Source organism: Camelus bactrianus, chromosome 23 (genome assembly GCF_048773025.1).
Source record: "Camelus bactrianus isolate YW-2024 breed Bactrian camel chromosome 23, ASM4877302v1, whole genome shotgun sequence".
NCBI classification, from domain to species: Eukaryota; Metazoa; Chordata; class Mammalia; order Artiodactyla; family Camelidae; genus Camelus; species Camelus bactrianus.
Window position 1 is genome coordinate 29,751,198 of NC_133561.1, and position 16,978 is coordinate 29,768,175.

At 38.5% G+C, this 16,978-nt stretch overlaps 1 long non-coding RNA gene across 8 annotated transcripts in view; it reads left to right on the forward strand.

Moving 5' to 3' along the window:
* Positions 1 to 16,978, forward strand: part of LOC123619225 (uncharacterized) — a 45,760-nt gene that overhangs the window by 1,578 nt on the left and 27,204 nt on the right. For 5 of the 8 annotated variants that reach the window (XR_012501877.1, XR_006727760.2, XR_012501880.1 and 2 more), the window contains exons 1-2: positions 163 to 10,975; positions 11,242 to 11,480. This is a non-coding gene — a long non-coding RNA (uncharacterized LOC123619225). Of the gene's footprint in view, positions 1 to 162; positions 10,976 to 11,241; positions 11,481 to 16,978 lie in introns of those variants that run through there. The other 3 variants (XR_012501878.1, XR_012501879.1, XR_012501881.1) reach the window with 2 other exon arrangements.

Below are 16,978 nucleotides of genomic sequence, written 5' to 3' on the forward strand. Positions count from 1 at the left end.
GAGAATCGCTTTCTTCGCCAGGATTCTTACCAGGGACATCTCTTGAATTCTACTTGGCAACTACTGTAGTGTGACTACAGAGAGAAAGTCACCATCCTGCGGAGTATGCATGGGGCGGGGGGTCGGGGGGGGGGGGGGCGCGGTGAGCGGGGTGGGCAGGGAGAAAGATGAGAAAACAAACCAAGCGCTGGAAAGCTGAATGCTAGGGTGGTGGATGTGAAGAGGAAGGTTTTTTAGAAAACTTCAAGTTTATGCCAGTGATTTACGAGGCTGGCCACCCTTAAGATCACGCGGGGAGTGTTTTTAAAATCCAGATGTTTAAACTACACCTACAGACAACTTAAATTAGAATCTCTGGAGATGGGACCACACATCAGGATTGTTTAAAAGGCACCAGGTAATTCTACTTTGCAGCCAGGTTGAGAACCAGAGATCTACGTGGTGCTGGCCAGAGTAGAGACCCAGCCAACTCAGCACCACCTCTGTCAAAAACACTAAAGAACATTGATGAAAAGGCCAGTTTCTCACTTTCGTGGAGAGTAACCCCAAGAACATGTTTCCCTTGAGTAATTCACCTGCTCCAGTTAGCAGAGTCCTAGCCTATGTTTCCCATCCCCTCAAACACTTTACCAGACTAAGTGAAATTCCTGTCTTGGGATTCTGCCTTGATCCGCGGACGTCTGTAGGGTCCGTGCCTCCTATCACGATTTCCTTCCTAAATGCTTTCTGATCACTCTTTATTGGTTAGTATGAGCTTTATAAGGAGGCAAACAGCAGTTTTGACAATAGTGGTTTCTCTGATTTGTGTTTACTGAGCTGAACCTGGTGCCCCTCAACGCCGGATTCCAGGAAAGGAACTCCTATAGGCTTTCACTGAAACCTATCAGTATTCAAACAATCTAGATTTTAGAAGTCGGGGGTGCGTGGGGGATGCTTTTAAAATCCTCTCATGTGATCCTCAAATTTGATATTAAAGTATCTTATTTTTACTCCCATATTTGACATAAAGTCACCAAGTATATCAGAGCCCAGCCGTGTTTTAGAAGTAAAACCAGATCTCCATGTATTCTTCCAAAGAGCCTCTCATGACCTTAAACACCACTCCCTTCTGCCACACCAGTAGAGGCAGGAAGTCTTCATTCCTGCTTGAACTCATAGAATTGGTATGAAGGGCAAGGTGGCATCATGGGACATAGTTGGTCAAGGCCAGTTATGTAGCTGTTAGAAGAGTTAACTATGAGCCCTGTTAGACCTAAGTGTTTATTAAGTGAATATAATAACCTTTTACCCAGAAAAAACCATGAGTCCTGCAAATGCCAGAAAATATTATAATTAGCTACACTAATTCCCTAAGCATTTAGTACTTAGTTCATAGTACATTTTTAAAGGATCTTTTATGAGAAATAACTGGGTGGACTCTTTAGTGAGATGTTAGTAATACTACTCTCAGCATTTCAACATTCTCCTCAGAATGTTGAAAAAAGGAAGAAAAAGGGGAAAAAGAAATCCGGTATCAATTTACTCAACTTAGAAAAAGGATCTATGATTTAAAAAAAAAAAAAAAAAAAAGCTATGCATTATCAACAAGAAGTAAGTGAATTTGTAATTTACTGAAGACTATTTTAAATAATGGCCTCAATTTGTTGCGTTCCAGTCACTTCATATATATGACATACCATTTCTCCAACACAACTTCATAGAGATAACTGTCCACATTTTACAGATGAGGAAACCAGCTGAGAAGGTAGTCAATTTGCCCAAATCTGTGCCGCTAATAAGTGATCAGGCCAGAATTTAGTTTTTCTGGTTCCCAAACTTATATACTTATGTATCCTGCTGTGCCACACTGCATTCTTTTTGTTGAAACCATTCAGCAAAGATTTCTTCTATGTGGAGGATACTGAATTAGGCATTTTGGGGGAAGGTGGTTTGAGACTCTCAGTTGCGTCTGGTGTCAACATTGGACCTGAGTCTTCATACTTGATCTACCAAGAGCCAGCTATGTGTTCCCAGGGTCTCATTCACTCACTGATTAAGAGAGAGCTTGGGACTAGAATAGTCCCTATAGAACTATCCAATTCCAAAAATGTTTATATAACAAGGTTGAAAAACATTTGAAAATATAGAAAGTAGGTCTATGATTTTGGCAGAGGTTAAGAAACACGGCTCTCAGCCGTGTGCCAGGAACCATCCCATGACTACATCAAAGACTTTGAATAAATCAGAGCACACGCCGAGCACACTAAGAAAGTACTAATACTTGTGTTCAAGAATCTATAACCTAAGAGGGAGGTTTTATGTGATAAATGCTAGGAATCAATGTGATGCAGGGTTCAGAAAAGAGAAAGGAACACGGCAGTCGGAGTTGAGGAGGCTAACAGCCTAGTGATTCGGCTAAATATGACAAATGAATATCAATGCAATAGGGAAAAAATATGAAAAGAGATAAGAATGGTATGAGCAAAGTTTGGGGTCAGTAAAAGCTCAGTTGATTCTAAGAACAGTAAGGAGCTGAGTTTAGGAAGAGCAGGAGTAACTGAATTGGAGCAATAAAAGAAGAGGCTGAAGATAGTCTGGCAACAGACTTGAGAGATCTTTAAACACAGGCTTCTACATTTTACGATCTTCAGAAGCATTGGACAACTGACTGGAAGATTGTTGAAGTTGTTAATCAGGGAAGTACAAGGTTAGTTTGGGAGTAGTGTGTAAGATGTTGCCATGGGAGTGACTGAGCAAAGACTAGATTTAGCTAACGATGCAATAGTCCAATCATTTAAGATTAAAGGGCAGAAATGTCTTTAATTTGAGTTTTAAAATTAATAAATCAGAGGAGAGGGGATATAGCTCAGTGGTAGAATGTGTGCTTAGCATGCACAAGGTCCTGGGTCCCAGTACTTCCATTAAATAAATAAATAAATAAATAAACAAACAAACAAACAAACCTAATTACCTCCTCACCCCCAAAAAAAATTTTTTAATAAAATTAATAAATCTATTTTAAGGAAGCCATCTTGTTACTCTAAGAAACCCCTGCCACAATGACTAAAGCCTTGTGAGTTTCTATGTTCATTCTGACCAGACAAGTTTCAAAGGAAGAACTCATAGAATTTGGTGACTGACAGATAAGGAAAAGGAAAAAAGCGTTAAAGCTGAGTCAGAGGTTTGGTGCCTGTGAGACTGGGAGCCTTATTTGAAAGAATTATTTGTTCTGAAAAAGAAGACACTAATGTACTCATCTACAAAACAGAAACAGACTGGCAGACACAGTAAACAATTTTATGGTTAATGGGGTAAAGGGGGTGGGAAGGGATTAAATTTTGGAGCTTGAGATTTACAAATATTAACTACTATATATAAAAAATAGATTAAAAAACAAATTTCTTCTGTATAGCACAGGGGACTACATTCAATATTGTGTAGTAACCTTTAATGGAAAAGAATATGAAAATGAATATATGTATATGTATGTATGATTGGGACATTATGCTGTACACAGAAATTGACACATTGTAACTGACTATACTTCAATTAAAAAAATATTTTTTCCCAAAAAAAAAAGAATTATCTATTCCAAAGTCAAGAGGCAATTTAGGGAAGAAATAACAAATTTGGCTGCACACTTGTGGAATTTAGAAATGCCTTGGCAAGGTGTCTACATGGAGATGGACAGCATGAGATGAAAGTGTAGGAGGGATGGAGCCGGAGCGTGAGTGAGACATGGCTGAAGGCAAGGCAAGGGAGAGAGTGTCAACAGAAACTCAGAGAGGCCCAAGGAGTGAGCCTTGCCTCCCACACCACCCCCTACTCCCACACACACTTGAGTACAAATAATAAAGGGGAAGGAGAGAGCAGTGGAAAAAGAAGAGAATAATGCAATTTCCTTAGAGCCTAGGAACACAAAACTGTGAACCAAACATCACCCTAGTTGTCAGTGAGATAAGTGAGACGGTGTTTAAGGAAGTTAAGTAACCCCCCCCCCATCACTCGGTTTGTGAGGGATGGAGCTGGGGCTTGGGATCTTAACCCCTATGTTACACTGCTCAGCCATCACTTCCTCCAGGAAGGCATCCTGCTCCCAACGTCAGACCCAGAACCTTCCTCTACGCTACCAAAGTACCCCACGTGTCTGTCAGTTCCTCAGTTCTAAGAAACCAGTCTTTCACATTTGCATTCATAACTCGGCCTCAAATTATCCCCAATTAATTGTAAAATGGCCAAGGAAAAACACTTTTTTTGAGGTATGTTGTCATGCTGCTGCAGTCAAGGGCAGCTGTGCTTCGCAGATCAGTAAAGTATGTGTTTTAAAAATGAATGAAAACAAGGGCGCAGACTCCTATTTCTTATAAGGGAAGCTTATTCTCCAGGAATTCGCTAATCAGGGTAGCAGTGTGCAATATCAGATTATTTTTTTTTCCACTGGGTGGAGGTTGAACAGGACCCAGAAAACTGGCCTCATGCCTTGTGACGTTTTCATCTGCACAATGGCATCCTGCCCTGCCTCTGGCTTCCCTGTGTGTGTGAGGAAAGGCTCGGCAGGCAGATGGAAGTATGATGGAAGTGTGATGCTTGACTCGCATAAGCAGATGTTTCTTTGCCAAGCCATGGTTTTCTGAGACAGCAGTGAATTTTTGCCAAAGTGGAGGTGGTACAGTGGAGGAGACAGCAAACTTTGGGGTGCGCACGCACGTGCGTGCATGTGTTTGAATGTATCTGTATGCAAGTGAGTGTAGGTATGTTTACTAATGTGTATGTGGCTGGGTGTCTGAGTATATGTCGGGGGATGTGTATATGTGTGTGAGTATATGTGGATGTGTATCCATGTGTGTGGATGTGAGTGTGTGATGGGAGACAACATAGAACAAAGACCAAGTAGGCCGGTTTGGGAGTCATACTGACTTAGTCTCAAATACTGACTCTGTAGCTCCCTTACTGTGTGTGTGGCCTGGTACCCAACCACTCTGTGCCACAGATCCCTTATTTATAACTCAGGTTTGATAATGTTGCCTACTTCAGAGGGCTTTTGTGAAGGATAAATGAGATGACGTACGTAAAGTATTTGATACATTGCTTGGCCCACAGTAGATACTCAGTAAATATTAGCAACTATAGATGGTGATGATAGACAGGAATGAACACTTCATATACCAGGACTTGCCCACTTTTCATGCAATCTATAAAAAGAGCATGTGATGGCATATAATCTAAAAAAAAATCTATAATTTGTACCTCTTGGGGAGTGATGGAAATGTTAGCTATCTTGACTGTGGTAATGGATTCATTGGCATATACATCTATCAAAATTCATCAAACTGTATATCTGAAATACGTATAGTTTATTGTACAGAAATTATACTGCAATAAAGTTGTTTAAGAAAATTTAATTTAATTTAATTTAAATGTAAATTAAAAAGACTTCATATCATGAAAAAATAAAAATAATTTAAAAATTTAAAAATCTATAAAAGAAATATAAAATTTCCAAAGGAGATTCTAATAGTGTTGAGATCATTCAGTTACTCTCCTTATTCTGTCCCCACCCAGATGAATTTGTTCTTTGGCAAACATTAGTCATTTACAAAAATTCAGATTTGTTTAAACATTGTCCTTCTTTCTCTAACTCCCCTGTAGTCCCATCTGCATTTTGTTTGCCTTGATTTATGATCTTGCGAATTAAAAAGCAGAATTGCAATCTGAGCTCATTAGAATTGCACAAGGATGAGGAGAGAAGGAAGAAATTTGCATTTAAGCATCACATAGCATGTGCTACTCTTAGTCTGATGTTCAACCTCGCTGCTTAACCATCACAGCAATGCCATGGGTACATTAGTATTACGTGATAAAACAGAGTTTCAGAAGAGAAAATGATAGGACTAAAGGATACAGATGGCAAAGCCAAGGTTTGAACCCAAGTCTAACTAGCTTTAGAATTAGGCTCTTTTTGCTACATAGGTTACTTTATATTTGTTGGGACATAAAGTTAACTGTTCCTTGATATTTCTCAGGATTCACCTGTGGGTAAATATTTTCCTACAGCTCTTGTTTTTGTTGTCAAATTAAAGCCAATGACCTCTGTGAGGAGCATTTCCCTGGGATAAACTGCACTTTCTCATATAAAGCCAAAAAGTCTGCTGTAAAGAAGGCAATTTACCGCAAACAAGCAAAAACTGTAATTGCTGTTGAAAATGCTGCTCTTTTCTCAAGGTCTCCATCTGTTACCACCTCCTCTAAGATGCCTGTGATAGCCTTTCTTTCCTCCTCCCTCACACCAATCCTTGTGTTTCAAAGCACTTGGCCTCTCCTCGCTGGTACATTCTTAGTTCATTCTGCCACATCTGGGCTAGTTGAAGGGCAAGTCTAAGTGCAGGGAGGGTTGAACTCATTGAGGGCAAGTATAAGGTCTAATTTATCTTTGTATCTTTTTATCCCTAGTGCAATTCCATGCGCAGAGTAGGCACTGAATAAATGGCTGTTAAATTATATTTACCAGTCTATCTTCTTGATGGCCCTGGAATTTATTGGCTTGTTTGATAAATATTTGTTTAATAATTATTAAGATGAGGGCTGAAAACATTCTTTCAACCTTTGGCCATTTCTCTCTTATAATTCATAGTTTAGGTAAATCTTCCCTGACTGCTATATCCAATTGGAAAGAACTTTCCAGGATAAAAGACCTATTTAAGATGATTTTGAGTTTATTTGAGACGTATATGGAAGTGAGCTCATTTTTATATTTAATCACCTTTCTCTCTACTTCAAACCTGTTTTATCTCAAAGAATGGTACCATTATCCACCCAGACCTAGGCGTCTCCCCATATATTGCTTCCATTCCTTGAAGACATTTTACAGAAAAAAAAAAAGATATTGAATGGCCAAAGCAAGCACAGGGGGAAAAAAAACTCGACATCATTATTCATCAGGGAAATGAAAATCAAAAGCAATAAAATACTACTAAGCACCCACTGGAGCGACTAAAGTTTAAAAAGACCTTAAAAATACAGGCATCAGTGAGGATATAGAACACTTGGGATTCTCATACCTTGCTAGTGAGAATGTAAAATATCATAGCTGCTTTGGGAAACACTTTGGTCACATCTTATAAAGCTTAACAGATACGTTATGACCCAACAATTCCATTTCTAAGCATTGACCCAGGGGAAATAAAAACATATTTGCAAATGACTTGCACGCAGCTGTTCACAGCAGCTTTATTCATAATAGCCTCAACTGGAAAGAGTTCAAATGTCCATCAATAGCTGAATGGGTAAACGAATTACAGTGCTTCCATACATTGGTGCTTCTATACATTGTTACTTCCGGATAGCTACTCGGTACTGGTAAGGAACGTTTTAGTGATACAAACACCAATATGAGTGAAATGCAAAACCTTGCTGAGCAAGAGAAGCTAGACACATAAGAATACATACTCTATGATTCTATTTATGTGATGTTCTAGAACATACAAAACCAGTTTACAGTGATAGAAGTCAACTCAGTGGCTCCCTACAATGAGCACTGGAAATGGTCTGATTACAAAAGGGCAAGAAGGAACTTATGAGGGCAACGGAAATACTCTATGTATCAACTGGCGGTGGGGGATGGTTACATGTGTATGCATTGGTCAGCACTCATCAAATTGAATACTTTAAATGTTTCCATTTGGTTAATGTAAGTGGCACCTCGATAAAGGTGATTAAAAACCATAAAATGAGATCAAAGTTTTCAGTTCTGGAGTTGGTGGGCTTGAGCAACAAAGAACCAAGTAAGTTATAACATCAAGGATAGCACAATCAAATATACCCATTCCCTTTTTGCTCCTTAATTTAGCAGATCGGCTTTAATGAAGTAGTGTTAACTTTGCTTGTGAAATCATCTTAGCCTGTAAGGAACAACAGTACTTGGCTTTGCTGACTGAGTTACTATATATATATATAAGAAAGTTGACAACATGACAAAAACATTTATAAGCAGGTTGGATCAATCTTTCGATTTGGATAGGATAACCCAGGTTGTTCACTATATTCTGAGAGGCACAGGGTCAAATCAGAGGGCTCATCATTACCAGAACATCCATGGGAACTTCCAGTGTGACCTCCCATTGAATGACAATCAAGGAGATTCCAACATTCATACAGTTTTGACCCCAGTTTGTTCTCACTGCACCATCTCAGGAGCTGGTAATGTGTTCTAGGGCTAGTGAGGAGGGTTTCAGGCTCCCATGTTCAGTGAATCCCCACTAAATCTTGTGCCAGAATAACGCGGAGGTGATGTGATGACAGCAACAATTTAAGTGCAGGGAGGATCTTCTTGCCTCTGGGGTGTTTTTCACTGGTATCTCATTAGTCCTCCATCCATTTCATGAAGCAGGTGTTACGATCATCCTTAAGTGGATTTCAAGGATTACCTAACTAGTCCAGAGTCATACAGTTGGTAATGATCAGGGCAAGACTTGAACTCAATCATCTGAGGGCAGGTTTTGTGCTTAGTGCATCACACCTCTAACACCTCACAATGTAAGGTACCGCAAGATGAAACAACAACCCCTGCAGGGGCCGGGTTTTTAAAGGGTGCTGTGTATTTGGTCTGCTCACCCCAAGCACCATAGTTTTCACTGTGTCGGTGGGTACTAACTGACTCAGATATCTTTTCCACAATCTACTGTTTCCATGAATTCAGGATTTTAAAACACAACATGATGAATTAAGAGAATAATTATACCTATACTTAAGAATATACTGTGTTCATTGTCCCAGTTAACTTAAATGTAAATGCACGTAAATAAATGTAAAATGCTCTATAAAAACACACAAGTAGAGCTATAACTAGAGTGCACTTCTGCTGTTAATTGTCAAGCCGTTGTGCCTCCTTGGATGTTTCCTTTGCTAAGACTTTTTCCCATGTGTCATTATCAACTGACCTTCCTTCAGGGGCAGCAAAGTGGTTAAAATAAACAGTCATTTTGTTGTCTCACTAAGATTTGCAGTTTAACTGTTTCCTCCCCACCAAAATAGAAATTATGTTTAAATTGATTTCTAATTTCATACTCTCTCGTTTTTCCCTAAAGGTTTTTATCTGGAAAAATAGCCTAAGAAGGTTTTTCACAATTCAGCAAAAAGACTTTAAGCAAAAAGTTATCACAATTACATTAAAAAAAAAATTAGAAAGTACTTAAATATCCAACTATATTTGGTTAACTTTTAGTACATATACCTATATTCCTGAATGTTGTATAATTATTAAGAAGTATACATACAAATAAATTTGTAACAAAATATGAAATGTTTTATTAAAATGTTATTCAAACAAGATGAAAATTATAAATTCTGTACATAATATGATCATCAACCTGACTAGGTGTCAACATGGAAACAAAGTTATATATAAAAGAGACTGAAAAATAAAATAAAATAAAAAGGAGACTGAAAAAAATAAACCAAAATGTTAACTAAAATTTTATCTGTAGGGTAAGCTTACTGATTTTTTTCTTCTTTCTATTTCAATTTATTTCCTATATGAGCATATATTACTATTAATTCTAGAAATATTTACTTTCATTTTAACAGAAATCCTATCAGCTGATTCAAAATCATAATTGCTTAGTGTTTGTTCTGGGTTGTAATTTATTTAAATCCAGTGATTTGAAGGTATTCTACTTGAACTTCTTGCAGTTTAATTACATTTTAATCATATCTGTTCCATCCTTTCTAGTTTGAAAATTTTTCTCCTTGGTAGAGAAGACAGAAGCCAACATTTTTTTTTTTTCATAAGTCTTAGTTCTTCCCATCCAAAATCCAGACCTTTCTTTCCACTTTCACTAACCCCAGTCTGCTGGGAAACCCTTATCCAGACTTTCACAATCAGCCCTTAGCTTTTCTTCCCACCTCCTCTGCTCCTGGCAAGTGATTACCCATATTATGTCCAGATTAAGCTCTCAAATGATCAACAATTACTTCCCATTTCCACCAGATAAAATCCAGTCTTTTTGGCCTCCCCTCAAGGCCTTTTGTCATATGATATTAACCCTTCCTGCCTTGTTCTTGTTGCAGCAAAGTGTGTTACAGCTCAGTGTTATACGTCAGTTGTGACAGCAACCTGGATCCAGGCGAGAGACCAAGCAGCACTACGAGGGATGGAGAACTCAGGTTTATTATGCCAGCGGGCCCAAAGGAGTTAACACTCCAAGCTCTAGACCCCATCTATAGGTTTACATAGCCTTTTATAGGCTACCAGTCTAGACTTTGCAACATTTTGTAACATCATATGCAAATAAGGTATAATAAAGGTGACTGATTAGGAACAAGCTTTATAGAAATGGACCAATCAGGAGTTAGCTCAGGGAACCAATAGACTCTTAGGGGTAAGTTCCACTTTCCTAGAAGTAAGCCGTTTCAGAGTTTAAAAAGTGAGATAATGCCACTGGGCCAGGGAAGTGGATGGTGACCGCAGGAGAGTAGTGGCCCTGCCTGGCGGTCCTGCCAGTCTTTTTTCATGGGGCTTCCTACCTCACTCTCACTGGTCTCCTATGGATGAATAAAACTTGCTACAACCGAGTTAAATCACCTTCTTTGCTGACTTCTGGCACAGTTTCCCACGTCCGGTCTTGACTCACTCACAAGGAATGCCCTTCCTGCCCAGCTTGGTCCAAGTAGGTACTTCCTTGATCATCAGCCTGCCAGGTTCTCACTCTCTCCTGAGTCCTACAGTAATACATTTATTTTCCCTAAAGTAAACTTGCATCCCTTTGTGACATCTCTTCTAGCATTATGCTGAACTCTTTTCAGTCTTACTAGGGCATTTAGCTCTGTTTGTTTTTCTCAACCAGATCATAAAACAGTTTGACAAAGTGGATACCAGCACAGACTCTCAAGCCTTGTGCTTGGTTGGGGTTGAATCCTCGCTTCATCTCTTATGAGCTCCATGACCTGGACAAGTCACTTCATTTTACTGGGCCTCAGTTTCCTCTTCTGGAAAATAGAGGTAACAATAGTATCTAGGTAATAGAAAAGAACAAATCTGACCCCATGTTAGATCTGTTTCTTTTGCTTTAGCCCGGTGCCCTGTTTTCTAGGCTTAGTCTTGCCAGCTCTGCACCTTTTACAGAACAATGTTGCCTTTAGCCTGAAAAATACAGGAGACCCTATTCTCAAATCTCCAACCCTTAAGGATATTAACCCTTTTGCGCTTATATAAAGATAACAAATTGCAAAACGGAAAATAACATTTGTTTTGTTGGACGTTTACAGGGGCACCATGATCTGACCCACATGAACAGCTACAAGAACAAAGAATTCCTACAGCCAGAAGTTTGCAACAACCAACCACACCCCTCCCCCTTTTTAGTATAAAAGGAGCCTGAATTCTGACTTGAAAGATGTTTCTCTAGGACATTAGTCTGCCGTCTTCTCAGTCTACTGGCTTTCCGAAGAAAGTCACCGTTCCTTGCCCTAACACCTCATCTCCCGATTTATTGGCCTGTCATGCGGTGAGCAGAACGAGTTTGGACTCGGTAACATCTATCTTACAGTGAGATAATTTAAAGTACTTGACATAATGCTTGGTGTTCACTTTACAGCAATTACATATTAGCTGCCATGGCAGTTATTATTTTAGTGTAAGAATTATGTTTCATAGTTCTGTATATCTCCCACAGCTCTTAGTAAAGATTGTTTTACTAGGGAACAATGAGTAAAGATTTGTACATCTGTTGATTATTTTGTTAAGGAGACTGCCTTTATATTACAAAGTGGTAAATCTTAGGAATTTATTAATACTCTACAATGTAGCAACACTATATTGTGTGTTGTATGTACATTTTTTATTTTTTACTAAATATTCACAATACATCTTTTTTCCTACACAGCTTTATATGTGATTTTTAAATTTGAATTTAGGCTATATGTGTGTGTGTGCAATTTAAAAAGCCAAATAGTACTTTTTAAGGACATGAAGCAGCAATACTTTGACCCAGTATCCCCCGAAAAGGTAGCAATTTCCAACATCTTTAACTCTATCTTCAGGTATATAGTTCCATGTCTCTAATCTTCATGTTGAACTATTTATCAATTTTAGACCTTATTTGTTGACTTCCTATGATGGAAGATCAGAATTTAACTGTCTTACACCCTCACCTCCCACACATACTTCCCCTTCTCTCCCCCTCATGCTTTCAATATAGTTCCATTACCATTTTTACTTAAATTAGTATTCATTAAAATGTATATATATTAGTAGAACATAAATATTAACAGATTAGCATGTAGCATATTATTATTATTAAATTTCTTTTTTTGCACTAATTTTTAAAGATTTCGTTCCACTGATAAATGCCTCATTCTACTGCTTTCTCAGTTTTTCTATGTACATTTCAGTAACTACACGGAACTGTAAAATCCCCTGAAATATGCTCAAACATTAAATAAACTATGAGTTCCATTTTGTTCCTTCTTTTTGGAGTACAAACTTGTGTAGTCTTTCATTATCTTCTACAAATCTGTACCTCTGCCATCTTGGGACTTCCTTTTACCCGGATTCTGAGAATTAACTTTGCCTCTTTCGTTATTATTGTTACTGGATTTCCTGCTTCCAGCACCTTTGTCTTCTTCATCTTGTGTTTCTCCTCATTTTGATAGCTTCCTGAAAAGGGTGAGAGGCGTGGGAAGTAATTTTCTCACTTAAAATTTTTTTCAATATTTGAAAACTCTTTCCTTAACACACAAAGTTAATGGAAAGTTTGTCTAGATTTCTGTTGTTGTTGTTGTTGTTGTTGTTAGAGAATCTAAGTTGAAATTCCTTTTCTTAGAATTTTGAAGGCATTTCTTTATTGTCATCTATTTCCAGGATTACTACCTTCTAGAATTTGGATGTCATTCTGACTCCAAATTCTTTCTGTTTGACCCAGTTTTCTCCTCTAGAAGGTTACAGTTTCTTCTCTTTGACCTTGGAACTCTGACATTTTATCACAACATGCCTTGTATTAGGCTATTAGTCTTTTTTCATTCACTGTGTGGACAAGTCAGTCTAGAAATTCATGTCCTCCAGTTTTAGGAAGGCTTTTCCTATTATTCTTTTGTTATTTTTCTTCTATATTCTCTTTCTTGAACTCCTAGTTAGACCACTAGCCCTAGGATTCCTATTGGTTCTCTTAACTTTGTATTTTTTTTTCTATCTTTTATCACTTTGTCTTTTTGTTATAGTTCCTTAAAGGTTTGCTCAATTTTATTATGCATTCCTCCTATTAAACTTTTATTATTGCTATGATCTTTTTAATTGCCATCAGCCCCTACGTTCTGAATATCTTTTTTGCTTTTATTAGCATCCTTTTCTCATTTCATACATATATAGTAGTTTGTTTTATAGTTGATGATATTAATTATGCAGGTTTATTTTTTCTACTTTTGTTTTTGGTGGTGGGAATTTCTTCTGCTGTTCGCATTGTCTGTGTGTGTTTTCTGAGTTTTGTTGTTTTGGTTTTGGTTTTGGTTTTTTGTCTGTATTTTTTTCTTTTTTTTAGTTTTGGCTTTTGTTTTTCATGCTGGAGGCCTTTCTCAACTGTCTTATGGTTTATAACTTTCCTTTATAATTTAAGACTAAGGCTTCAAAAAAGCTGCTCTGTGTGTATGTGTTGGTCCAGGCTGATTTCCTGGTCGGCTTGACTGTAGGGTTATTGGGTTGGGAACTTATCAGTGTAGGAAGTAGCTCCATATGTTATTGTCTGAAAATATTTTCTCTTAGATTCATTTGTTTCTCTAGGAAGAAATCCTCCTGGGAGGGGGCAGAGAGGTTTAAGCCTCACTACCAACATCCTGTGTTCTTAATATTTTTCTTTCCCACCCTTCTTCTTTCACTTTCTGGTATCTTTGAGTCAAAAATTACTATGGCTTGATTTTTCAACTTAATACCCACTGCCTTCTGCCGGGATGGTCACCTGGATGCTCTGGATATGAGAAGGATCTTTGAGGTCTATATACTTCATGTAAATTTTCAATCCATTCTCCTATTTTCAGTCCATACCTTCAGTCCTCCATCTTCAGAGGCTCTTGGTGCCTCCAGTGTTTCAGCTTTTGTGAGGTTCTTCAGCATATAGACAGGCTTCTCCCTCCACAGACAGTTAGGTCTCAGCTTCCTACTCTCTGTTAAGTCAGGAACCATTCAAACACCTGTGTGTCTCTCCTTACCCTTCATCTTTCTCTTGTGTTCTTCTGCCTTTTAAAAAATGTCTCTCCTATCACTTCAGTGGCATTTTGGGAAAGAGTAGAAATAAACATGAATATGCATTTCATCATCATTTTAAACCAGAAGTCACTGTGTGTGTATATGAATTTTTTTCAGCTTAACTATTTCATGTGATGCTGTTACCACCTAAAGGACAGAGACTTCTTTATCAGCCAACATTTATTTAGCATCTGGATAGGACCTTGGAAAAAATTGACTGTATCAATGAAAAATAGAGAACAGAGTGCGAAAGTTGAAAAGTCTTCTTTGTTCTTAGGATAGAAACATCCAGCAAGTAAGGCAAACTGTGGATTAGCTCTTTCCTTTTAAATGACTTAGAGAGTAGGCTCTTCTTATCCAAAATATTTCCTAAAATGCCCCAAAGTGTATCAACACCTGTCCCCTGAAAAGCCAATGAACTTGTGAGTTACAGAAGAAAATCTGGTTCTACTCACGTTTCTTAATAAAATCATTTGACAAAATGCTAATTCAAAGTCCAAGATCTAATGGAAGTTACAGTATTTCAGATAGCAGACAGAGCTAACTTTTTTTCATGAATTTAGCAACTGTTTATCACGTGCCCCCATGTTGTGTGAGGAACTAGGCTCATTGGCCATTTGACACAAGTACCTCCCATGGATAAAGGAATGCGCACGTTGACCCGTGGGGAGCCTTCCTCTCTAAAGCACCCGATCCAGAAAGGCTGCCAAGGATCACAGGTGCTCAATCTGTGCACAGAGCACTAATGTTTTTACTTCTAGTTGAAGTACTGTTTGACAAACACAGTTTTCATCACTTCAAATATGGGACAAGCCTAAGTTTCCAAAAGAAGCTGACAAGTTGAGAATTTTTCTGTGATGATTGCAACATGTACTTTAGAGACAAATCAGGTTCTTTGAGAGATGTCGGTGGTTTTAATCCAGGAGCTGAAATGTTGTGGCTTCCTCTTCCTCATAGATTAAGACCAAAATGTGACAAAGAAATGTAAGTAGTTTTCGTGTGGATGACGCAGTTTGAAATCAATTTAGCCATTATCTTTATTTCTTCATTCCAAACCCACATCCAACTGACCATTTCTAGAAGACGTGATTCCCTCAAAGTCCTACCAAGTATGGGCAGCAGTTTTAGTTTGGCAATGTTCACACTGAAGAACATCTAAATATTGGTGGTGCTTCCAAAGGAAGCCTTTTCTGCTGTTAAGGACCCACAGTGTCCAGTATATTTTCACGATGAGCAGATATAATGTGCAGAGATTACAAACTGGTAGATAGCCTTGCACGCTGGACCCGGAACATGGTGTGCATCGTTTGTCTAGGCTCCCAACCTCTCCTCGGACCCTGGACCCCATCCTGCCTCTCCTACATTAGGACATTCTTCCAGCAATTGCTTCCCCTCTCACCTGCATCATCGGTTTTTTTCTCTCAGTTGGATCTTCCTTGCAAACATACACACATACTATAATTTCTCTGATCTTCAAAAAAACCCAAAAGTCCTCTCTTGACCCACTTCTCCCTTCAGCCACTGCTTCATTTTTATTTCCCTTAGAAATCTTCAAAAATATTTACAAATACTTCCTGGGTCTAATTTCCCTCCTCCGTCTTGAAACCGTTCCAATCAAGAGTTCGCCCACCCCCCCCCCATCACGCTACTAAAACTGCTCTTAATCCAGGTCATTAGTGATCCTCACATTGCTACATGGTCATTTCTTGGGATTGGCAACTGCATGGGTGCAAGTTGACCACTTCCTTCTTCTTAAAGCACTTTATTCTCTTGGATGCCACGTTGTCCTGGTTTTTCTTCTATTTTGCTGGTTGGCTTTGCTGGCTCCTATTCATTTCCCCAAATTCTAAAAAACAGTGCTTCGGTGCTCAGTCCTTTGACCTTTTCCTTTCTCTATCAACACTTATTTCCCTGATAACATCTTGTCTACAAGGACGCTATGAACTCATCTAAAACAGAAACAGATTCACAGACATAGTAAATTATCTTATGGTTACCGGGGAAAGGGGGTGGGATAGGATAAATTTGGGAGTTTGAAATTTACAAATGTTGGCCACTATATATAAAAATAGATTTTTAAAAAGTTTCTTCTGTATAGCACAGAGAAATATGTTCAATATCTGGTAACAACCTTTAATGAAAAAATATGAAAATGAATATATGAATGAAAGTATATGTATGACTGGGACATTGTGCTGTACACCAGAAACTGACACATTGTAATATACTGTACTTCAATAAAAAAATAAATAAATTTTTAAAAATTAAAAAATTAGTGCTATGACTCCTGAAACCATATGTCCAGTCTGAATTACTCCCCTGAATTGTAAACACATATACCCAATTGGCCAATTGACAAGCCAACTTGGAGATCTAATGGGCATTATTTCAAATCTACCAGGTAAAAAATACTGAGCTGCTGTATTTCACCCCACCCCTAACATCACAGTCTTCTCCATCTTCGTTAATGACAACCACATCCTTCCAGATCAGGCCAAAAATCCTGGGAGTCTTACTTGACGCTTCACTTTCTCTCTTACCCTACATGGAATCTATCAGCAAATTCTGTCATCTCTGCTTCCAAAATACATTCCAAATCTGACTCCATCTCCCCACCTCCACTCTTTCCAGTCTTGTCCAAGCAGCCTTCCTCTTTGGCTTGGGTTACTTCCTCTCAGGTCTCCTTCTCCTGACTCCGTAGAAGTATGCTCTCAACATAGCAAGCACAGAGTCACCGGGCTCAGACGCACCAGTGGCTTCCCGTCTCCC